This window comes from Pleurodeles waltl, chromosome 1_2 (assembly GCF_031143425.1).
Source record: "Pleurodeles waltl isolate 20211129_DDA chromosome 1_2, aPleWal1.hap1.20221129, whole genome shotgun sequence".
Taxonomy (NCBI): domain Eukaryota; kingdom Metazoa; phylum Chordata; class Amphibia; order Caudata; family Salamandridae; genus Pleurodeles; species Pleurodeles waltl.
This window is the reverse complement of record NC_090437.1, coordinates 1,325,490,652-1,325,515,471: the sequence shown is the minus strand read 5'-3', so window position 1 is coordinate 1,325,515,471 and position 24,820 is coordinate 1,325,490,652.

Genomic DNA, 24,820 nt, shown 5'->3' with positions numbered 1-24,820 from the left:
ACGCAGCAGATGATTTCGATGGCCTCCAAGCGGAATGGGGGAGGTGGACTCTCTGGGTTCTGCCGGTGGGAAAGGAGGTGACCCAGTCCATTTCTGAGGCGTGAGCATAGGGTGTGGTGGCAGATGGTGTCGAACGCAGCCGAGAGGTCCAGGAGGATGAGGGTCGTGGTTTTGCCGCTGTCCAGTATGGATCTGATGTCGTCGGTGGCGGCGATGAGGGCGGTTTCGGTGCAGTGATTGCTGCGGAATGTGGATTGGGAATGGCCCACGGTGCGGTTCTCCTCGAGGAAGCGGGTTAGTTGTCTGTTGACAGCCTTCTCAATGACTTTTGCCGGGAAGGGGAGCAGGGAGATAGGCTGGATGTTCTTGAGGTCTTTTGGGTCTGCTTTGGGTTTTTTGAGGAGGGCTTTGATCTCTGCGTGTTTCCAGCTCTCCAGGATGGTGGCCGGCTCGAAGGAGCTGTCGATGATCTTCTGTAGTTGGGGTGCGATGATGGAACTTGCTTTGTTGAGGATGTGGTGAGGGCAGGGGTCAGATGGAGAGCCGGAGTGAATGATGTTCATGATTTCGATGGTGTCTTTGTCGTTGACGGGGGTCCAGGAGAGCAGGAGGTTGGTTGAAGGTGAATCTTTGGTGTTGGTGGTTGCCGGGGGGGTCTGGGTGCTGAAGCTGTCATGGATGTCTGCAATCTTGCAGTGGAAGTAGGAGGCTAGGGAGTCGCAGAGGATGGCGGGATGTAGTTGGCGTTGGCGTTGGCGTTGGAGCTGGGGCTGGAGAGTCCCTTCATGACATTGAAGAGCTCCTTGTTGCTGTGTGCATTGTTGTTGATTCGGTCTTTGAAGGCAGTTCTCTTGGAGGCTCGGATGAGTTGGTGGTGTCTGCGGATGGCATTTTTGAAGGCTGTGAGGTATTCCAGAGTGTGATCTTGGCGCCACTCTTTCGAGTCTTTGGCAGCTTTGCTTAGATTCGTGGAGGTCGGCGGTCAGAAGGCCTTTCTGTTGGTGTGTCTGTTGGAGGGATTCTTGATTGGGGGCGAGAGTATTGGCACAGGTGTTGACCCATTGCCTGAAGTTGCGGGCAGCTGCATCAGTGTCGGTGGTGTAGATGGGTGGGCTCTGGGAGAGAGTCATGATAAGTTAGTCTTCGGTGACCTTGTTCCAACTGCGGTGGGGGATCCGTTGTGGGTGGTAGTGTGTTGTGGGTTTCTTGAAGGAGAATTGGATGCAGTGGTGGTCTGTCCAGTGGAGTTCGGTGGTGTGGCTGAAAGAGACGTGATTGCTGGCAGAGAAAATAGGGTTGAGTGTGTGTCCTGCGGAGTGGGTTGGTGTTGTGATGAGCTGTTTGAGGCCCAGGTTGGAGAGGTTGTCGAGCAGAGTGGCGGTGGTGTGGTTGTTGGTGTTCTCGAGGTGGAAGTTTAGGTCTCCGAGGAGTATGTAGTCAGTGGATGCGACAGCGTGCTTACTGATGATGTCGGTAATGGAGTTGCTGAAATGCTGCTGTGGGCCGGGGGTCCTGTAGACGAGGGTCCCTCGGAGGGTGGTGTGTGGGTCAGTGTGGACTGAGGGTGGTTCTGAGGGTGCCTTCGGTGTTGGTCGTGATCCTGAGGGTGGTCTTGTGGATGATGGTGATGCCTCCTCCTGGTTTGTTGGAGCGGTTCCTGCGGGTGATCTTGTAGCCGTCCGGGATGGCTATGGCGATGTCAGGCGCTGAGGAGGGGTTCATCCAGGTCTCGATCAGGAAGGCGACGTTTGGGGTGGCTGAGTCGAGTAGATTCCATAGCTCTACTGTGTGCTTGTAGATGGAGCGGGTGTTGAGGAGGATACATCTGAGATGGTTGCTAGTTGGTGGGTCGTTGGTGTGGAGGCTGGTAAAGGTGCAGTTCTGGCAGGAGAAGGGTCTGCGGGTGGTCTGCGGGGAGGCTTGAAGGCAGGCGGGAGAGCGGCCGGTGTTGAGGGCACCGAGGGTGGCGTTGTCATAGTGAAGACGTGCATGGTGGTGGTGCGGGGGATGGGAGCCAGGGGTTCTAGCGCTGGGCACCATCCAGGCGCGAACGGGTGCAGATGGGCTTGCCTTTGGCACGCCTTTGGCACGCCCACTGCACGGCCATGCAGCGGCTACCATTAAGTAGGGAGGTGAGGGGGAGGAGAGGACAGCTGGGAGGTGGAGGGGGATAAAAAACGGCGTGAAAAGGGGGCGGAGCTGCGGGGGCAGCAGCGGCGGGGAGAGAGAGGGGAACAGAGCAAAGGGAGGGAGAGAGAGCAGAGTGAGAGAGAGAGAAACGAAATAAAGGAGCACTAAGGGACAGTAGTGAAGCAGAGCAGAGAGGAAAGCAAAGCAAAAGGAGGAGAGAGGCAGAAGGTAGCTTAGTAGGAAAGCAGAGCTCTCCCACTAGACACCATGGATGAGGCGGAGGCAGAAGCCTGCGGGTGGAGTAGGGCCTTGAACTCCTTACTTGGGTCAGGAGTTCAGAGGAGCCAGGGAAAGGGCTCTACTTAGACGGTGGAGCCACGAGAGGCAGAGCAATGCACTGACCAGGTCAGTGGTATTGCTCGCATGACCTTGGGGTGTGTGCAGCGTGGGGTTGGGTTGTTGGAGGGTTTTCCCGCAGGGCCTGGCCACAAGCGAGGCCCTGCAGCCGATGGCCGCTGTGCATGGCCAAAGGCTGTGACCAGCTTGGGTTTGGGTGCATGCAGGAGGGTTGGCCACTGGGCCTGGCCATAGGCCAAGCCCTGCAGCCAACCTCTGCCATGTACATCCAGAGGCCATGTGTGGCGCTGTAGGAAAGTACCATCTTGCCTGGCATGTTACCCCCATTTTTCACTGTATATATGTTGTTTTAGTTGTATGTGTCACTGGGACCCTGGTAACCCAGGGCCCCAGTGCTCATAAGTATGCCTGAATGTGTTACCTGTGTAGTGACTAACTGTCTCACTGAGGCTCTGCTAATCAGAACCTCAGTGGTTATGCTCTCTCATTTCTTTCCAAATTGTCACTAACAGGCTAGTGACCAATTTTACCAATTTACATTGGCTTACTGGAACACCCTTATAATTCCCTAGTATATGGTACTGAGGAACCCAGGGTATTGGGGTTCCAGGAGATCCCTATGGGCTGCAGCATTTCTTTTGCCACCCATAGGGAGCTCTGACAATTCTTACACAGGCCTGCCACTGCAGCCTGAGTGAAATAACGTCCACGTTATTTCACAGCCATTTTACACTGCACTTAAGTAACTTATAAGTCACCTATATGTCTAACCTTTACCTGGTAAAGGTTGGGTGCAAAGTTACTTAGTGTGAGGGCACCCTGGCACTAGCCAAGGTGCCTCCACATTGTTCAGAGCCAATTCCCTGAACTTTGTGAGTGCGGGAACACCATTACACGCGTGCACTACATATAGGTCACTACCTATATGTAGCTTCACAATGGTAACTCCGAATATGGCCATGTAACATGTCTATGATCATGGAATTGCCCCCTCTATGCCATCCTGGCATAGTTGGCACAATCCCATGATCCCAGTGGTCTGTAGCACAGACCCTGGTACTGCCAAACTGCCCTTCCTGGGGTTTCACTGCAGCTGATGCTGCTGCCAACCCCTCAGACAGGCATCTGCCCTCCTGGGGTCCAGCCAGGCCTGGCCCAGGATGGCAGAACAAAGAACTTCCTCTGAGAGAGGGTGTGACACCCTCTCCCTTTGGAAAATGGTGTGAAGGCAGGGGAGGAGTAGCCTCCCCCAGCCTCTGGAAATGCTTTCTTGGGCACAGATGTGCCCAATTCTGCATAAGCCAGTCTACACCGGTTCAGGGGACCCCTTAGCCCTGCTCTGGCGCGAAACTGGACAAAGGAAAGGGGAGTGACCACTCCCCTGACCTGCACCTCCCCTGGGAGGTGTCCAGAGCTCCTCCAGTGTGCTCCAGACCGCTGCCATCTTGGAAACAGAGGTGCTGCTGGCACACTGGACTGCTCTGAGTGGCCAGTGCCACCAGGTGACGTCAGAGACTCCTTGTGATAGGCTCCTTCAGGTGTTGCTAGCCTATCCTCTCTCCTAAGTAGCCAAACCCTCTTTTCTGGCTATTTAGGGTCTCTGTCTCTGGGGAAACTTTAGATAACGAATGCAAGAGCTCATCCGAGTTCCTCTGCATCTCTCTCTTCACCTTCTGCCAAGGAATCGACTGCTGACCGCGCTGGAAGCCTGCAAAACTGCAACATAGTAGCAAAGACGACTACTGCAACTCTGTAACGCTGATCCTGCCGCCTTCTCGACTGTTTTCCTGGTGGTGCATGCTGTGGGGGTAGTCTGCCTCCTCTCTGCACTAGAAGCTCCGAAGAAATCTCCCGTGGGTTGACGGAATCTTCCCCCTGCAACCGCAGGCACCAAAAAGCTGCATTACCGGTCCCTTGGGTCTCCTCTCAGCACGACGAGCGAGGTCACTCGAATCCAGCAACTCTGTCCAAGTGGCCCCCACAGTCCAGTGACTCTTCAGTCCAAGTTTGGTGGAGGTAAGTCCTTGCCTCACCTCGCTAGACTGCATTGCTGGGAACCGCGACTTTTGCAGCTACTCCGGCCTCCGTGCACTTCCGGCGGAAATCCTTTGTGCACAGTCCAGCCTGGGTCCACGGCACTCTAACCTGCATTGCACGACCTCCTAAGTTGTTCTCCGGCGACGTGGGACTTCTTTGTGCGACTTCGGGTGAGCACCGTTTCACGCATCCTCGTAGTGCCTGTTTCTGGCATTTCTCCGGGTGCTACCTGCTGCTAACAGGGCTCCTTGTCTTGCTCGACGTCCCCTCTTTCTCCTGGTCCAATTTGCTACCTCCTGGTCCCTCCTGGGCCACAGCAGCATTCAAAAACGCTAACCGCACGATTTGCAGCTAGCAAGGCTTGTTGGCGTTCTCTTGCCGGGAAAACACTTCTGCACGACTCTACTATACGTGAGGGATTCGTCCTCCAAAGGGGAAGTCTCTATCCCTTTGCGTTCCTGCAGAAACCACAGCTTCCTCTGTCCAGTAGAAGCTTCTTTTCACCCGCAGCTGGCATTTCCTGGGCATCTGCCCATCTCCGACTTGCTTGTGACTTTTGGACTTGGTCCCCTTGTTCCACAGGTACCCTAGATTGGAAATCCACAGTTGTTGCATTGTTGGTTTGTGTCTTTCCTGCATTATTCCTCTAACACAACTTCTTTGTCCTTAGGGGAACTTTAGTGCACTTTGGACTCACTTTTCAGGGTCTTGGGGAGGGTTATTTTTCTAACTCTCACTATTTTCTAATAGTCCCAGCGACCCCCTACAAGGTCACATAGGTTTGGGGTCCATTCGTGGTTCGCATTCCACTTTTGGAGTATATGGTTTGTGTTGCCCCTATCTTATGTTTCCCCATTGCATCCTATTGTAACTATACATTGTTTGCACTGTTTTCTAAGACTATACTGCATATTTTTGCTATTGTGTATATATATCTTGTGTATATTTCCTATCCTCTCACTGAGGGTACACTCTAAGATACTTTGGCATATTGTCATAAGAATAAAGTACCTTTATTTTTAGTATAACTGTGTATTGTGTTTTCTTATGATATTGTGCATATGACACTAAGTGGTACTGTAGTAGCTTCACACGTCTCCTAGTTCAGCCTAAGCTGCTCTGCTAAGCTACCATTATCTATCAGCCTAAGCTGCTAGACACCCTATACACTAATAAGGGATAACTGGGCCTGGTGCAAGGTGCAAGTACCCCTTGGTACTCACTACAAGCCAGTCCAGCCTCCTACAGGCGCTGATTATGTTTACGTTTGCACATGCTAAAAAAGACCATACAAAATCACTGAAGAAACCAAAGGTTATTGGGACGTTATAATTAGGGTCCGAATTTAATCCCACAAAATGTTTGTTAACATGTTATAGTTAGAGTTATAGCATTGGATGCAGCGCCACTTTTCTTAAATCTGCCTCTTTATGTTTTGGTGAGTTGCTGCTAGGGAGCAGGGAGGGTTGGGCTGACAGTTGCCACCTGTTATGGGAGTGAATCAGTCACCTACAATCAGAGGAGCTGCTGCCCCTATTCCAGCAGTTTTGTAGAGATAGAATGGTCCTTACAACACCATCTTTAATCCTACCCCTAACATTAGCCCTGGCCCTAAACCTGGCTAGAGCATTAACCTCATTCCTGACCTAATTCTACCCCTGAGCTTACTCCCATATTTGAACCTAAACCTATCATTAGACCTTAACCTAACCCTGGCTAGATCACTAACCTAACCCCTGACCTAACTTCGGGCCTGAGCTTATGCCTATCTTAAATACAACCCTAAACCTAGCATTAAACCTGTACCTAACCATCGCTAGAGCAGTCATATAATCCCTGACCTAACTCTAGCCATTACCTTACTCCCATCTTTAAACATAAGTCCTTAACCTAACCATGCTAGAGAACTAACCTAATCCCTGATCTAACTCTAGTCCTGAACTTACTCCCATCTTTAAACCCAACCCTAAACCTAACATTAAAACTAAGCCTAACCATGGCTAGAACGCTAACCCAAGCACTGACCTAATTGTAGCTGTAAGCTTACTCACATCTTTAAATCTAACCCTAAACCTAACACTAACCATGAACCTAACCCTGGCTAGAGCACTATCCCAAGCCCTGACCTAGCTCTAGCCCTGAGTCTACGGCCATGTTAAAACCTCACCCTAAGCCTAATATTAGCCCTGAACCTAGTACTGGCCCTAGCCCTTACCCAAAACGTATCTGACAATATACATGCTGATTATGTTATAGCTCCAAATGCCTTTCCCTGATAATATTTTCACCTTGGTAAGCTTCATATTTTCGTACCATGAATTGACAAAATAACACTGAATAAAAGCATAGAATAAGAGAAAGAGTTCACTGGACAGAACTAACCAGGGAGTTAAAGTTTGAGAAGGAGAGATATTAGATCTTTTTCTGAAATCGAGGACACCAGAATTCAGTCTTGAATGATCAGGAATGGAGTGCCATTAACTTCGGAATAGGCAGGAGGTTTGTGTTGATGTTTTACTTTACCAATTCCTAGAATTAGATGTATATATTTATATGGTATTTCTATTGGGTGAACCTAGCCAAAGACAGCAGATCACTTTGCAAGGTCAAAGGCAAGCTTAAAGCCAAGTTATAGGAGAAAATGCTGACTGGTGAATGTTAACTCATAGTGTTCTTTAATGAGGTGAGTCTTCAATCCCTTACTAAGATGCTGATGGATACAGGGGTGTTGTTTCAGATCCCAAAGTCATGAATGAAAAGGGCCTGCTGTCTTGTTTTTTTTCTCTAATAAAGGTTTTGTTCCTGGTTTTTCTCTGGCCAACTGTGAGTTTGTCTCTTCGGTATGATGGTTTAACCAGAGCAAGCCGGTAGACATGTGTAGGAGGCTGGCCTGGTTTGTAGTGGGTACCTAAGGTACTTACACCTTATACCAGGTCCAGTTATCCCTTATTAGTGAAATGTAGACAGTGTCTAGAAGCCAGGCTCTCTAGGGGTAGTGTGGATGAGCAGACACTGCCAAACTAGGAGACATGCAAAGCTCATACAATATCACTACAGTCACACAGTACTCACACACATGAAAGAAAATACTCAATGTTACAAAAAAAGGTACTTTATTTAGGTGACACAATTACCAAAAATACCTTAGGAGGTAAATAATACACAAATTGTATACACAATAGCATGCAGAATTGTGCAAGAAAACAGTTATAAAAAAGTGCAATTAGTGAAAATCACAATAGTTAGAAATGGGCCTGGGGGAACACAAACCATATCCGTAGAATGCAAATGTTGGTTTCTCACCTAGGCAAGTGTAGTGTGTAGAGGAGCGCTGGGAGTATTGGAAAACACCAAAGGTAAGTAAGAGAACCCACCCCAGAGCCCAGGAAAGCAGGAGTAAAACCAAGTAACTTTCCTAGAACACACAAGAACACGAAAAAGAAGATATCGCAAAAACCAGTAGAGACTGCAAGACACCAATGATGGATTCCTGGACCTGAAGACCTGTGGAAGAAGGGGATCAAGTTAAAGAAGCACTGAAGAGTCCAGGGAGAACAGGAGCCCCTGCTAACCCAGATGAAGGTGCAAAAGAGGCACCACCGGTGAGGAACAACAGTCAGTACTGCACACAAGAAGAAGGATGCTGGTTCCTGGTTGGTGCAGATGATTTCCAACGTCGGATGGAAGATTGCAATCTGGTTTGCGTCCCTGGATCCTGCCAACAAGCCGTGGCACATGCAAATCACGCGGTTAGCGGAAAATTATGCTGCCCAGGACCAGGAGGGACCTGGTGGACTCTTCCTAGGAGGGGGAGTCAGAAGGGGCTCTCAGCAACTCAGAGAGCCCACAGAAGACCAGGCAGTGCGCACAGGAGTCCCACAGCACGGGGACAAAGGAGGTGCAAAAGGAGGCCCACGCAGCACTACACAAAGGGGTCCCAGCTGCCGGAGTACGACTCTGGAAGCTGTGCGTAGCAGGACAGAGTGCTGGGGGCTGGAGTTGCACGGTGCAAGAAGGATTTTGTGGAATGATGACAACAAGCCTTGGCAGCTGCAAAACGCGCGGTGCACGGGGGTACTGTCTTGCGTCGGGAGGCAAGCTCTTACCTCCACCAACATTGGGCAGTAGGACGTCGGGACTCTCATGACCACTTCAGTTCATCACTCGTGTTGCAGCTCATCAGGAGAGGGGATCCACACCACCAGTCGTCATCATTGTAGGTGCTTACTGAAGCAGACGAGTGGCTCCTTCCCCCCAAGGGAGATTCCTTTGCTCTTCTGGTGCAGGCTGAAGATTGGCTGTCCTCAGAGGATGCACAATCAGGGAAATGTTGCAGTTGCTGGAAGGAGCTGAAGATACAGTGCTGCAGAAGGCTTCTTGCTTCTTTGTTGCAGTTGTAGAGTTCCTGGAGGGTCCAGATGCAGTTTCTTCGGTAAGAAGTTGAAGTGGAGGATGCAGAGGATTCCTGCTGGAGCCTTGCAGTCCGAATCTGAAGAACACCCACAAGAGAGTCCTTAAATAGCCCTGAAAGAGGAATTCGTCACCTAACAGGGTAGGACTCTGATATCACCTGCTGGCACTGGCCACTCAGATGCTCCCAGAGGTCCATGCCAACCTTGAATTAAAGATGGCAAAACTCAGGGACCCTCTGGAGGAGCCCAGAGCACCACGCCTGGGGTGGTGATGGACAGGAGAGTGGTAATTCCTCGTTCATGTGTCCAGTTTTGTGCCAGAGCAGGGACTGGGGGTCCCTGAAACGGTGTAGACTAGATTATGCAAGGAGGGCACCATCTGTGCCCTTCAAAGCATTTACAGAGGCTCTGGAAGGCTACCCCTCCCATGCCTGTTACACCTATTTCCAAAGGGAGAGGATGTAACACCCCTCTCCCCCCCAAAGGAAATCCTTTGTTCTGCCTTCCTGGGCTGAGCTGCTGGAACAACAGGAGAGCAGAAACCTGTCTGGGAGGTGACAGCAGCTTGGGCTTCCTGGAAACCTTCAGAAGGCTGTAATGGCAGTACTGTGGGTCCTTTAAGGAGCCCCCAGAGTGCATGAGAGCATGCAACCAATGCTTGCAAAAGCCTTGGGGTATGATTCCAAAATGTTTGATACCAAACATGGCCATATTCGGAGTTACCATTGTGAAGCTGGATATAGGTAGAGACCTATGTCCGGTGCACGCTAAAATGGTGTCCCCTCACTCACGTGGTCCAGGAGAATGGTCCTGGATGTTGTGGGGGCACCTCTGATAGTGCAGGAGTGCCCTCACATACAGGAACTTTGCACCCAGCCTTCAGGGCTAGAAGGTCTGCAATATGGGTGACTCACAAGTGACCTGTTGCAGTGTAAATGGCAGTGAAAGGGTGCATGCACCATTTCACATAGGCTGCAATAGCAGTCCTGTAGAAGCCTTTGCATGGGCCCCCTATGGGTGGCAAAAGAAATGTTGCAGCCCATAGGGATCTCCTGGAACTCCAATGCCCTGGGTACCTAGGTACCATATACTAGGGACTCATAAGGGGGCACCAGTATGCCAATTGTGGGTGAAATACTGGGTTACCAGTATGCAACAAACAAATTTATAGGGAGAGAGCATAACTACTGGGGTCCTGGTTAGCAGGATCCCAGTAGACACAAACACACTGACAAACAGGCCACAAATAAGGGTAACCATGCTAGAAAGAGGCTACTTTCCTACAAAATGTATGAAGATGGGAGTGATATGGGGGCATATTTATACTCCGTTTGCGCCGAATTTGCGTCATTTTTTTCGACGCAAATTCGACGCAAAACTAACTCCATATTTATACTTTGGCGTTAGACGCGTCTAGCGCCAAAGTTCACGGAGTTAGCGTCATTTTTTGGCGTGAACACCTTCCTTGCGTTAATGAGATGCAAGGTAGGCGTTCCCGTCTTAAAAAATGACTCCCAGGCATGTGCGTGGTATTTATACTCCCGGGCAAAAATGACGCCCGGGAGTGGGCGGGGCAAAAAACCGCGCATTTGCGCCTCTTTTTAACGCCTGGGCCAGGGCAGGCGTTAAGGGACCTGTGGGCTCAGAATGAGCCCAGAGGTGCCCTCTCCTGCCCCCAGGGACACCCCCTGCCACCCTTGCTCACCCCAGGAGGACACCCAAGGATGGAGGGACCCATTCCAGGGAAGAAAAGGTAAGTTGTGGTAAGTATTTTTGTTAATTTTTTTTTGTGGCATAGGGGGGCCTGATTTGTGCCCCCCTACATGCCACTATGCCCAATGACCATGCCCAGGGGACAGAAGTCCCCTGGGCATGGCCATTGGGCAAGGGGACATGACTCCTGTCTTTGCTAACACAGGAGTCATGTTAATGGCGTCTGGGTGCCAAAAAAAAATGGCGCAAATCGGGTTAAGACGATTTTTTTGCCTCAGCCTTACTTGCCCCATTTTTGGACACCCAAACGCCATTTTTCCCTACGCCGACGCTGCCTGGTGTACGTGTTTTTTTTTCACGCACACCAGGCAGCGCCGGTCGGCTAACGCCGGCTAACGCCATTCAATAAATACGGCACCCGCATGGCGCTTCAGAATGGCGTTAGCCGGCGCTAATTTTTTTGGCGCAAAACTGCGTTAGCGCAGTTTTGCGTCAAAAAGTATAAATATGGCCCATGGTCTGATTGTTTGATTCCTTCAACCAGTTAATTTCCTGATCCTTTTTAAGTCCACACTTGAAGAATGAGTCAGTTCTGCTAGGATAGAATTTCCTTAATCAATGTGGCAGAGTACAAGCACCTGAACCGCTGATAAGAAATTCATATGAGGGTAGTGGATTAAGGGGCATATTTATACTCCGTTTGCGCCAAAGTTGCGTCGTTTTTTTCGACGCAAATTCGACGCAAAACTAACTCCATATTTATACTTTGGCGTTAGACGCGTCTAGCGCCAAAGTTCATGGAGTTAGCGTCATTTTTTGGCGTGAACACCTTCCTTGCGTTAATGAGATGCAAGGTAGGCGTTCCCGTCTTAAAAAATGACTCCCAGGCATGTGCGTGGTATTTATACTCCCGGGCAAAAATGACACCCGGGAGTGGGCGGGGCAAAAAAACCCGCATTTGCGCCTCTTTTTAACGCCTGGGTCAGGGCAGGCGTTAAGGGACCTGTGGGCTCAGAATGAGACAAGAGGTGCCCTCCCCTGCCCCTAGGGACACCCCCTGCCACCCTTGCTCACCCCAGGAGGACACCCAAGGATGGAGGGACCCATCCCAGGGAAGAAAAGGTAAGTTGTGGTAAGTATTTTTTTTTATTTTTTTTTGTGGCATAGGGGGGCCTGATTTGTGCCCCCCCTTCATGCCACTATTCCCAATGACCATGCCCAGGGGACAGAACTCCCCTGGGCATGGCCATTGGGCAAGGAGGCATGACTCCAGTCTTTGCTAAGACAGGAGTCATGTTAATGGCGTCTGGGCGCCCAAAAAAAAATGGCGCAAATCGGGTTAAGACGATTTTTTTGCCTCAGCCTGACTTGCCCCATTTTTGGACGCCCAAACGGCATTTTTCCCTACGCCGGCGCTGCCTGGTGTACGTGTTTTTTTTTCACACACACCAGGCAGCGCCGGTCGGCTAACGCCGGATAACGCCATTCAATAAATACGGCGCCCGCATGGTGCTTGAGAATGGCGTTAGCCGGCGCTAATTTTTTTGGCGCAAAACTGCGTTAGCGCAGTTTTGCGTCAAAAAGTATAAATATGGCCCTAAGTTTATTAAGCAGAAGGAATTTGAAGCGAGAAAACATGATGGGTCACACTGACGTGTTGGTTGAAGACAAAGCAAACCAAGTGCTACTAGAGATGGACAAAAGTCCAACTGGTGTAGGATACTGACCAACTGTTGGACCAGAGAAGAAGAGTGGCTGAAAATGTGTAGTTAGAATACAGCTTTGGTAGTGTTCATTTTCAAAAAGAGGACATCCGTCTAGTTAGCTTTTCAAGGTGGGATTTTAAATTTTCTCTACTGGTCAGGTCTGAGACACTTAGGCCCTTATTAAGAGTTTGGTGGGCGGCAGAGGCTGCCCACCGAACTCTTTGGGTCGAAAAACTGCCACTCCGATTTTCCACCTGCCAGCCCTATTATGAGTTTTCCACTGGGTCATCGGGTAGAAACAGCATTTCCGCCCGCTGGCCCAGCGGAAAAATCACCACAACATTGACCCCTGCTCATAGTCGAGCCGGCAGCAATGTTGCAGTGCTTCAGGTGCGACAGCACCCGTCGCACTTTTCACTGCCTGTAATTCGGGCAGTGAAAAGTGCGATGGGGCTGTCCATGGGGGCCCCTGCACTGCCGATGCCAAGTGCATGGGCAGTGCAGGGGCCCCCATGGGGCCCCTTGCACCCCGTCTCTGCCAGCCTTTGCATGGCAGTGGGACCACCATGCAAAAGCCGGCAGAGAGGGGACTCGTATTCTCCATGGCAGCGCTGCTTGTGGATTAAGGCCGCCGGCACTGCCAGGCTGTTGACTGACGGCATCCTGGCAGTGATAGTGGTCGGACCGTGGCCTCTACACCAGGGTCATAATGTGGAGTCCGAACTCCTGCTTTGGCAGCGGTCTGACCTCCACCGCGGGTCTGGCGGTCCCAGGACTGCCAGATTCGTAATGAGGGGCTTAGTGCCTGATTTAGATCTCGGCAGATGGAATACTCTGTAAAAACATGATGGATTTCCCGTCCACCATATTACGATTTCCATAGGGTATAATTGGATTGTATTATGGCAATCAGGATATCCATCATGTTTGAGAGTATTCTCCTCCGCCAATAAGTAAATCAGCCCTTAGATACAGCTGACTATTATCAGCATTATGATAGATGACTGTACCGACTGTCCAAGTGGTCAGGGCCTCTACCCTTGATTCCTGGGAGCAGTGAAGCCAAGAACACTGATCTCTGGCAGAGCACAGTTGTTTGAAAATGCAAATAGTGACAGGAAGTCCCTAGTAAAGAAATTTGCATGAATCCGTTGGTACATAATGATGGAAACTTGTTTTACAGATTGTTTTACCACTACGCTTCCTCTTATCATCAAATCAACCATGGCGATTGGTCTGTTATAACCAGTCAAAGCAGCAGCAGTAAGGAAATATAACACTGCCTACGCTTTTGAATGTTTCAGACTGGGAATGTTCTTAGAAGGACGTCGACCATGTGTGTCGTTTGCATGGAACACTTCATGTTAAGACAAGTCCTCTAGCAATATGGCTTACATCAATCCACCACTCATGAACTCAGCTCATCTTTCCAGAATTCTAATTTCTGGTACAGGTCTCCATCCCGTAAGTGGCTTTATTTAGGGGGTTGAGCATTTCTATTAATGACAAACACTCTTTGAAATTCTGTTCCAACCTCCATGCAAAGAGAACAAAATCTTTTCACATTCCGGAAGCATTTAAACATGCTTGTTCCTCTATTGAGATTCAGGATTTTTGCTTGAGTACTTCATCTCTATTACTGGAGAATCCCAAGGGTGATCTGTTTTGCTCTTCAGAAATACAAATACAGATATGTCTGTATGTGGTCATGTGAGGAAGGCAGTATGGGGATGGGATGATCATACAAGTAGTAACATAAGAGGAAGTCTATATGAAGAAGATCATACAAGTATCACCATAAGATGAAAAATATATGAAAAAGATCATACAAGTAGTCTAGACATAAGAGAAGGGGGATTGCTTGAAGAATATATGAGAACAGCACAATAGAAGGAGTATGTAATGAGGACAATACAAACATGATGACATGAGGAAGACTGAAAGAGGTCAAGAGCAATGGATGGCTCAGCCCAGAGGCTTGACTATATTCTAGTACCATAGGAGGAATAGCATATGAGGAAGATAAGAAACATATTACCATAAGAGGGTGAAGATATGAGGAAGATCATACAAGTAGCACCATGAGAGGAATAAGATATGAGGAAGATCATGGAAGTAGTACCATAAGAGGAAGACCATATGAGTAGGATCATACAAGTAGCACCATAAGAGGAGGAAATGAGTATAACGATTATATAGGCAAGAGCATAATAGAAGAAGTGTGAAGGGAAGACAATACAAGATGATGACATGAACAAGGCCAAAAGAGGTCAAAAGCCATGGATGGCTGTGCCAGGAGGCTTAACCATGTTCCTTATTTTAGTTTTTAGGTGGGTGTTAGAAATGGGGTTTTTGGTTGGCAGTCAGGTTGCCCTCTGTCCAAGCAAGAACCCTCACTCTAGTCAGGGTAAGTCACACACAATCCAAAATCAGCCTGTGCTCACCCTCCGGTAGCTTGGCACGAGCAGTCAGGCTTAACTTAGAAGGCAATGTGTAAAGCATTTGTGCAATAAATCATACAACACCATAGTATAACACCACAAAAATACACCACACAGTGTTTAGAAAAATATAGAATATTTATCTGGGTAATTGTAGGTCAAAACGATCAAAGTTGCAATACGAATTTGTAAAGATATCACTGAAAAGTGATATTAAGTGTCTTTAAGTCTTTAAAAAGCAATAAAGTGTCTTTCAAGCACAGAGTACCTGGTTTCTGGTGGGAAATCTCCTCAGAGGGCCACAGGAGAAGAGATGCGTGGAAAAAGGGGTGTGTGCGTCGATTTCTCCTCAGCACACACAGACTTGCGTCGTTCTTTTCCACGCGGGGAAGTCGGGCGTCGTTTTCCGGCGCGCAGACAGTCTCTTTTTGTGGATCGCGGGGATTACCAGATGTCCCGGGTCTGTGCGTGGATTCTCCTGCTTATTTTCCGGCTGCGCGTCGTTCTGCGGGGCTGCGCGTCGAAGTTTCGATCTCACGGTAGGCGTCGCGTCGATTTCTCCTTGGAAGTCGGGCGGCGTTGTCCTTGCGAGGCCGTGCGTCGAAATTTTGGTCTCACGGCAGGCGTCGCGTCGATTTCTCCTTGGAAGTCGGGCGGCGTTGTCCTTGCGAGGCCGTGCGTCAAAGTTTCGCGCTCACGGTAGGCGTCGCGTCGATTTCTCCTGGAAAGTCGGGCGGCTTTGTCCTTGCGAGGTTGTGCGTCGAAGTCTCGATCGTCCCGAGGGCGTCGCGTCGATCAGTGTCGGTGTGCGGCGTTTTTCTCGCCGCGAAACAAGCTGTGCGTCGACATTTTCGGCGCACGGAGCGTCCAAGTGAAAGGAAGAAGTCTTTTTGGGCCTGAGACTTCAAGGAACAGGAGGCAAGCTCTATCCAAGCCCTTGGAGAGCACTTTCACAGCCAGACAAGAGTTCAGCAAGGCAGCAGGGCAACAGCAAGGCAGCAGTCCTTTGTAGAAAGCAGACAGGTGAGTCCTTTGAGCAGCCAGGCAGTTCTTCTTGGCAGGATGTAGTTTCTGGTTCAGGTTTCTTCTCCAGCAAGTGTCTGATGAGGTAGGGCAGAGGCCCTGTTTTATACCCAAATGTGCCTTTGAAGTGGGGGAGACTTCAAAGAGTGGCTAAGAAGTGCACCAGGTCCCCTTTCAGTTCAATCCTGTCTGCCAGGGTCCCAGTAGGGGGTGTGGCAGTCCTTTGTGTGAGAGCAGGCCCTCCACCCTCCCAGCCCAGGAAGACCCATTCAAAATGCAGATGTATGCAAGTGAGGCTGAGTACCCTGTGTTTGGGGTGTGTCTGAGTGAATGCACAAGGAGCTGTCAACCAAGCCCAGCCAGACGTGGATTGTAAGGCACAGAAGGATTTAAGTGCAAAGAAATGCTCACTTTCTAAAAGTGGCATTTCTAGAATAGTAATATTAAATCCGACTTCACCAGTCAGCAGGATTTTGTATTACCATTCTGGCCATACTAAATATGACCTTCCTGCTCCGTTCAGATCAGCAGCTGCCACTTCAACAGTGTATGAGGGCAGCCCCAATGTTAGCCTATGAAGGGAGCAGGCCTCACAGTAGTGTAAAAACGAATTTAGGAGTTTTACACTACCAGGACATATAACTACACAGGTACATGTCCTGCCTTTTACCTACACAGCACCCGGCTCTAGGGGTTACCTAGGGCACACATTAAGGGTGACTTATATGTAGAAACAAAAGGGAGTTCTAGGCTTGGCAAGTACTTTTAAATGCCAAGTCGAGGTGGCAGTGAAACTGCACACACAGGCCTTGCAATGGCAGGCCTGAGACAAGGAAAAGGGGCTACCTAAGTGGGTGGCACAACCAGTGCTGCTGGCCCACTAGTAGCATTTAATTTACCAGCCCTATGCACATAAAGTGCACCTTACTAGGGACTTATAAGTAAATTAATAGTCCAATCAGGTATGATTCAAGGTTACCATGTTTTAAGGGAGAGAGCATATGCACTTTAGCACTGGTTAGCAGTGGTAAAGTGCGCAGAGTCTAAAAACCAGCAAAAATGAGGTCAGAAAAAGAAAAGGAGGAAGGCAAAAAGTTTGGGGATGACCCTGTCAAAAAGCCAGGTCCAACAGTGGGCAACTGACGAGTGTACCACAGGTAAGCCCATCTGTGCCCAACATTGCACATTGCTGTTCAGCTGGTTACCCATTTGGCAGTTTTCAGGATTATACACTTGATAAGTGTATTTCCAGATGAGACACCTGCTACCTTCAAAACTCCAAAAGTAAGCTAATTGTCCACACCACGCAACTACTTACGATGCTTTCAAACACTCACTAGTAGTATCTGTATGTCTTTTATTAGATCTTCTCTCCCTACCAAAACATGTTTAACATTTTAGTGATTTAATATATGATAACATATTAGATTTATTAGCCATTATAGAAGATTTACTTTTTCTGCGTTCAGCCTGGGATACTGCTTAGGTGCAATTAGATTGGTAAATTTACCCACTGGGATGGGGTGGTGTGGCCTTGGTGTCCAAAGCACTGCTTCATGTTGCTTAACTAACCTCCTTCCTGCTTTTGAACTGACTGATTGATACCCATTGCCATTAAATCAATTACACAATTATTTTTTTGTATATGACTATACATACAACCAACTCCTCGATCGAGTTTTGGAGAAGTACATTTGTCACGGCCCAGACCTCTTGTATTGTTCTTCTGAGCAAATTTATTACGTCAGCTGATCAACAGGAGTTGCAAGAAATTAAAGCATTGCATTTTAATGACAAAGAGCATAATCCTACAATTCCCACCCATTTGTTAGGACATTCACTGGGATTTTTGTGTCCACAAAAAGCTGATGAGATCTTCCTTGAACTGATCACAAAACTATTCCATTTACTGTTAAGTACAGGCTATAGACTTCTATCTTGAGGAATTTTGTTTTCTGCTAAATTTCAAGCAAATATTGCAACATTATACCTACCCATTCCACTGACCCTCTGTGTATGTTATACAATCTACCAGTTGAAAATGGCTCTATTTAGCAAGCCAAGCAGAAATGTTCCCAAACATTGGTGCCTTGTTCTACAGCTGATTGTTGAGAATATCTGGCTCCTTTCAATCAGAATACAACTGGAAGACAAGCAAAAGCTGATTAAAACAAAATACATTTGTGAGGCGCACATCTTTAGAGTGTATTTATATCACCACAGGTAAGGCCATCATTTTGACATTGTTAAGAACCTCAGTGACTCTAACATGAAAATTAGACCAATCCTCATCTGAGGCTTTACTTTCAGTACTTTCCTCCTTTTGAAAAGTAAAATATAAAACAAATTAGGAATACTTTTACTGTTCTAAAAGCGGTCTTATCTGCTGTTTTCTCTTCTATTGGGTCTTTTGAACTTCTCTACTGCTTTGGTCCCTCCAGTATGGAAGCATGCAGTAGTTGTCCACTGTTGAAAAACTGTGCTAGATGTTTGTAAACCCGAGAACTATCGTTGTAAATCTCTGCTCCCTGTGTTGTGTATATTTTCATTATCCTAATGAGGCTGCTGGATTTGGGCAGCAGAATCACATAGATTGTGGGGTACTAAGTACAATTCCACACCATGTGATGTCTGTCGGCCTAATCCGAGTTTTCCGGCTAACTAGCAGTGCCTCATATTTGCCGGAGAGCAGGGATGATTGTGGCAACGCATCCTCAGGGAATCATGGTTGATCAGATCTCGTCCCTTTCTCTCAGCTACATTAGTCTCACACAAGCAAAGACAAACAGAGGCAGAATATAGTTCAATGAGGGTTTAATGAAGTAACTGCATCTTGGATAAAATGTCATGTATTGTAATAACTAGGATTATAATACACAATAAGAGCAAGATTGTGACAAGGAGAGTGAAACACAAAAACAGTCCCACTATACTGTCACCAGGAGTGATATATATTTTTCCTACCTAAACTATGTTTGAACACAGCATAATAAGCCGAATCCACACTTCATTTTTCCCCCTGGGAAGACATCATCCCTCAGACCTGAGCAAGGAAGCCTGTAGTCTAGAGAGACACCGTCCCCATATAGGCCAGGGATTCAGTAGTCAATGCAAGCAGCGGTAGCGAGGCAATCAGTAATCAGCATACAGTTGTGGTCATCTGGCTGGAATCTCCCTCTAACGTGTATGGGACAAAGGAGTGTTTTTATAACAAGACAGTTGACATTCTAAGAAAGGGTCCCCACGTAGGAGTGTGTATGTTTCTGTGAATGTTGGAGGCACAGCGTACCACTTTTGCTGGCAACACTATCTGACTGCAGCCTTGAGGAAAGCACAAAGTGAAATGAATGTCCTGCTAAGAACGTAATGCTTTCCCAGGCGAAAGAACAACTAGTTGGAGAAAATAAAACAATACAGCAAATGTGGCTAATGTCAGAAAAATAAAGCAATGCTAAATAAAATGTAACTGGGCTAAAGTGCTCAACAGCAGGACTAGTTTGCTAGAATAACATGTCTAAAATATTACTAAAATAGTTATACAACATCCTCCCCTTGCCAGTTCAAAGATGGTTTAAGGCCTAAAATAAAAACAAACCTAATAAAATCTATTTATAAAAGCATATAAGCATAAATGTAAAAAATGACAAGTTAAAAGACAGTGTGGCATGAAGGAAAAAAGGACAATTTACAACTACAGCAGTGGCGCAAAAAAAAAAAAGAATTCTAAATTCAGTGTCATTTTTAAAATTGCCAATTATGTCCTAGACAATTGAAACCAGGAAATGTTCCACTTCGGCAGGTGGTAAAATATCCAAATCGTTTCCAAGGAAAACCATGGAGCCCTCATGTTCCAAAGCCTGAGCTCCAGCTGAGGCAGCAGCATTCCGTGTTGTGCCCAATGTTGAGTTAAAAGTCGCATTGTCCACAAAGCGAAACTCATAGAAGGCTTCCCATAGCAAACACACCTTCAACGAGCATGTCTGGTAATGAGCCCTCATTGAGAACACCAACACATCAGAGTCCAATGAACATAAGCGACACATAGAAAAACAGACTTTCAGTGCACATTCAAAAAGTCACCAAAGGCATCAAAACACAGGCTGCACACAATCCAAAACCTGTCTGAATGACTGAGACAAGTCACAGTCCAGTTCGTTCAGGAGTGGTGCTCCAAAATACTGCATCATGCATTTACGACACAGTTGCTCTGGTGGAAGCGCTTTCAGTCCCCCTTATTGTGAAGGGACTGCCATTGCACAGAAAAAGTAGCACCAGCAAGATACCACCTATTATAGCCAAAGTAATCAGAAATCCCACGAAAATACTCTAAAATATTGAGTGTATGGCTGAAGGTATTAAGCCAAATATAGAGGAGAAGATGTGAGCAAAACCAGAAACCAAGGCCCATATTTATACTTTTTGACGCTAAACTGCGCTAACGCAGTTTAGCGTCAAAAAGTTTTGCGCCGTCTAACGCCATTCTGAAGCGCCATGCGGGCGCCGTATTTATGGAATGGCGTTAGACGGCGCAAGCAGACCGGCGCTGCCTGGTTTGCGTGGGAAAAAACCACGTAGACCAGACAGCGCCGGCGTAGGGGGAAAATGGCGCATGGGCGTCTTAAAATGGGGCAAGTCAGGTTACGTCGAAAAAATCGTCTTAACCCGACTTGCGCCATTTATTTTCGACGCCCATCCCCCATCAACATGACTCCTATCATTGTAAAGATAGGAGTCATGCCCCCTTGCCCAATGGCCATGCCCAGGGGACTTCTGTCCCCTGGGCATGGTCATTGGGCATAGTGGCATGTAGGGGGGCACAAATAAGGCCCCCCTATGCCACCAAAAAAAAATATAAAAAATAAAAATTTATACTTACCTGAACTTACCTGAATGTCCCTGGGGTGGGTCCCTCCATCCTTGGGGGTCCTCCTGGGGTGGGCAAGGGTGGCAGGGGAGGTCCCTGGGGGCATGGGAGGGCACCTGTGGGCTCATTTTGAGCCCACAGGCCCCTTAACGCCTGCCCTGAGCAGGCGTTAAAAAGTGGCGCAAATGCGCCGTTTTTAGCCACGCCAACTCCCGGGCGTCTCTTTTGCCCGGGAGTATAAATACCACGTAAAGGCCTGGGAGTCATTTTTTAGACGGGAACGCCTCCCTTGCATATCATTAACGCAAGGAAGGGGTTCACGCTAAAAAATGACGCACATTCCGGGAACTTTGGCGCTATTCGCCTCTAACGCCATAGTATAAATATGGCGTTAGTTGGCGTTAGTTTTGCGTCGAAATTGCGTCAAAAAAAACGACGCAATTTCGGCGCAAAAGGAGTATAAATATGGCCCCAACAGCCTTGAAGAAATGCACAATTCCAGTAGTACTGGAGGTGTTGAATATTTGTCCCATGAGTTCACCAAAGTATCTCCGAATCTTTTTGCTTAAAAGGTACTGAATCTCTGCTGATGACCTCTCAACATGAAGCGCATAGGTCTTGCGTACAGATGTAAGCACCACATGTTTTTGAAACAATAAAGCTTTGAGTCTGCTCAACTTGTCAAAATTCACATTTGAGGTAGCAATATGAGGCCAAATGTCTGCTACTCCTCATTGTTCTGTAGGGGGAAAGAGGACATTCCCGTAACATGTGACGATTTCAGAGACCGAAACACCATAAGCTATTCCGGCTCGCATTCCACAACAGCTTTCACTGTTAAGGAGCTAAGTTGCTGGAAAAGCACATCAAGCAACAACTGTCTGAATTTCTAGAATTCTAAAACTTTCTCAATGCGCCACAGTTGGGTCTCCACCTGCACCTCAGTAGTAAGTCCACCTTACTTGATGCTTCAGGTGAACTGAGATGGACCACTGATCGCAGCAGATCAACAGCTGTCATTTTGCTCACTTGGAGCTATCACATAGCAGGCAGCACAGACGTCTAATGGACTACACCATTAGCAGTAGCTCCTCGTGCTGAAAGGACCAGAGCTTTCAGGGTTATGATAAGCCCTTCTTTTCTGCCGCTCTGTGGGGTACCCTAGGGCTCCTTCCTGAGCCTGGTCTTTTGTGGTATCTATGTTTGTCCTTTGGCAAATGTTGTGGAATCATATGGCGTCACCTTGACCTCATATGCTAATGACAACAGCTGGTATTCTCCCTATCACCAAAAAAGGGGAAATTCTTCAGCACAACTAAAATATCGACTCACAGCGGTGGCAACATGGATGGGGCAAAACTTTATGACAGAGGTCCTGGGGCTAGGGAATCGCTCCCACCTCTGGACACCTAGAAGGGGGCCTGTTGACCTGGGTCCTTTGAATATGGCAAAGCAAGCTCTTACAAACCTAAGTATCTGGACTTCCAAATGAAAAAGCGGCCCGGCTAGTGCTTCGGCCTAAAAAAGATACTTTGGACCTTCCCTAACCCCCTCCCAAAAAACACAAATTCATGTGTTCATCACATCTCGCCTGGATGATTGGAAGGTTTATATTTAGGTGCCTTGCTAACTTTGACTAAACAACTGCAAATTATTAAAAATGGAGCTGCCTATTTGCTGCTGCATATTCCTAAATTTCAGTCAGTTTCTGCCCATTTTCTTGGCATTCACTGGCTTCCAGAGGATAAGTGTATCATATTTAAGGCACTCTGTTTTGCATTCTGGGCCTTTACCAACTGTGGTCCAATGAGTCTTAGTCATCTCATCCTGCTTTATGTTCCTTCTAGGGCACTGAAGCCTTCCAGTCAAAGACCTGCCATTCTGCCCAGGTTCCGGAGTAACAGACAAGGGGGCTGATCCTTTTGATCCTTTAAATTATTTTCCTCTAAACTCTGGAATTCTCTTCCTTACCAGCTCTGTCATTGCACAAGCAAATCATTTGTAAGGAAACATTTAAAGACCTCAGGCCAGATCTACAAAAGTCAGGGTCTGATTTAGAGCGTGGCAGAGGCGGTTACTCTATCACAAACATGACGGATAGCCCGTCTGCCATATTACAGTCACATAATAGCCTATAGAGATCATAATACAAAGGACGGGATATCCTTCACATTTGTGATGGAGTAACCCATCGGCCAAAGTCTAAATCAGGCCCTTACTCCTTGCGATTACCAAATAACAAATGTTTGTGATATGTTATTTGGCAATCGCAAACACATTTGAATAGAGGTGTCTTTGACACTTTTGAAATTTTGCGCAAATTGACCTACCTCATTAATATTCATGACGTAGGTCACAATTTCCAACCCATTGGGAACAGAAAAAATCACAAGGATGGTGGCCTGCTGGGGTCAGCAGACCACCATGTCTGTGACAGCTTTTAAATGAAGCACTCTTTTTTTAAAATGCAGTCCATTTTCTTTAACAGAAAATGGCACGCGTTTCAAAAAGAATAATGAAACATTTCTTTTTCATTTTTTTAAGATCCTCAAAACAATTTTTTTACATTTATTCTCAAAGGGGAAGGGTTTGTTTGGGGACCCTTTCCCATTTGTCAAAGGGTTACCACCTCCTTCAAGGAGCCGGTAAAATGGGAATATTGTGCGACCGCATTTCGGTTGCAAAACATTCACACATACCACTGAGATATGATATGAGGAAGGGATGGCCTAAACATGCCCCTTCATAATATTGAATCACAAATACCTAATTGCAATTCTATATTAGGTTACTGAATCGCAAATAGAGCCTCTTTACTTTAAAAAATGCTTGTTAGTGGTCAAAAATGGCCAAATTCTGTGAATCAGACCATTTCAACCATAAAAGGTTTTGTACATCTGGCCCCTGGTTCTTTTAATTCTCAACGTAGGCTTTTTTCTGTGCTCTTCATTAGTGCTGGGAAGCCCTGGTTTGGCTGGCACGCACTGCATAAATGACATAAGCATAACATTTCTGGGTGACCTGTCTGTAAGGTCTATGATAACTCAGTCACTTCAAAGATATTCTCACTCAGTTTAAGGCACTCACAATTAAGGAAATTGCCAACAGACTTGTGCTTTTACAATCTTGGTCACATCAAACCCTTTGCAACCTATTTCTCCTGAGGCTTGTAAGCATGCTATCATTCTTCTGCTAATCAAAAAACCTAATGCTGATCCCAAGGAAATGAAAAACTATACACATATACCTTAATGGTAACTAGCTAAAACTGTAGAGAAAACAGTTAATCATCACATAGTGCACTTACTGGAAAACAATGCTCTTCTTCACCCTTCACTTAGATTTCCATCCACCCATGGTAAGCAAACAGTGCTGATCACTGCAATGGACAGCATTAGACAAACAGAGGATGGTGACTGTGTCAAAACCTTGTTCCTTTTAGACCTTAGGGCTGCTTTTGATATATTGAATATGCAAAACTGCTATTGAGGCTCTGGAAATCAGGCTGCAAGTCAATGGTTTCTGGTGGAGATCTCAGCAGTATTTCTAGACTCTTCCAGTCTCACTTTAAGACTCTTAATTGTGTCACCCCTTAAAGATTGTTCCTCACTTCCACTATTTAAATTGCTTCATCTGCAGCCCAGCTGAGGCCTTTTAGTTTTAACTTCTATTCACATGCAGACCACACTCAAACTCAAGGGAGTCTGGAAGGCCACAGGACAAACAAACCAGAGAAATGTCAAGCCTTTATGGTGATGACTGGATACTGACTGTCAAGTAACATCCTAAAGCTCCAGCCTGGGAAACCAGAGGTCATGATATTGAGGATTCTCCTCCAATCTGGACTTCAGCTTGGTGGTGTTTATCATTTAATTCCAGCTGTTAGTACATCTGTTTAAATTCACCTACATTTGACCATAGATGCATCCAATGTTTGGGATTGTTCAGATACCTCACAGCTTTTACTGGAGTTCAGGAAATTGAACTTAGTGACTCCTCATTTATTTCAATTACAGTGGATCCAGAAATCTAAAATAATTTATTTCAAGGTCCTACATATGGTGCATAAAAAGCACCACATACCAATGGAACACTTTCCTTCTATATGTTCCTGATTGCCCTTTTAGGTCTGCCAAG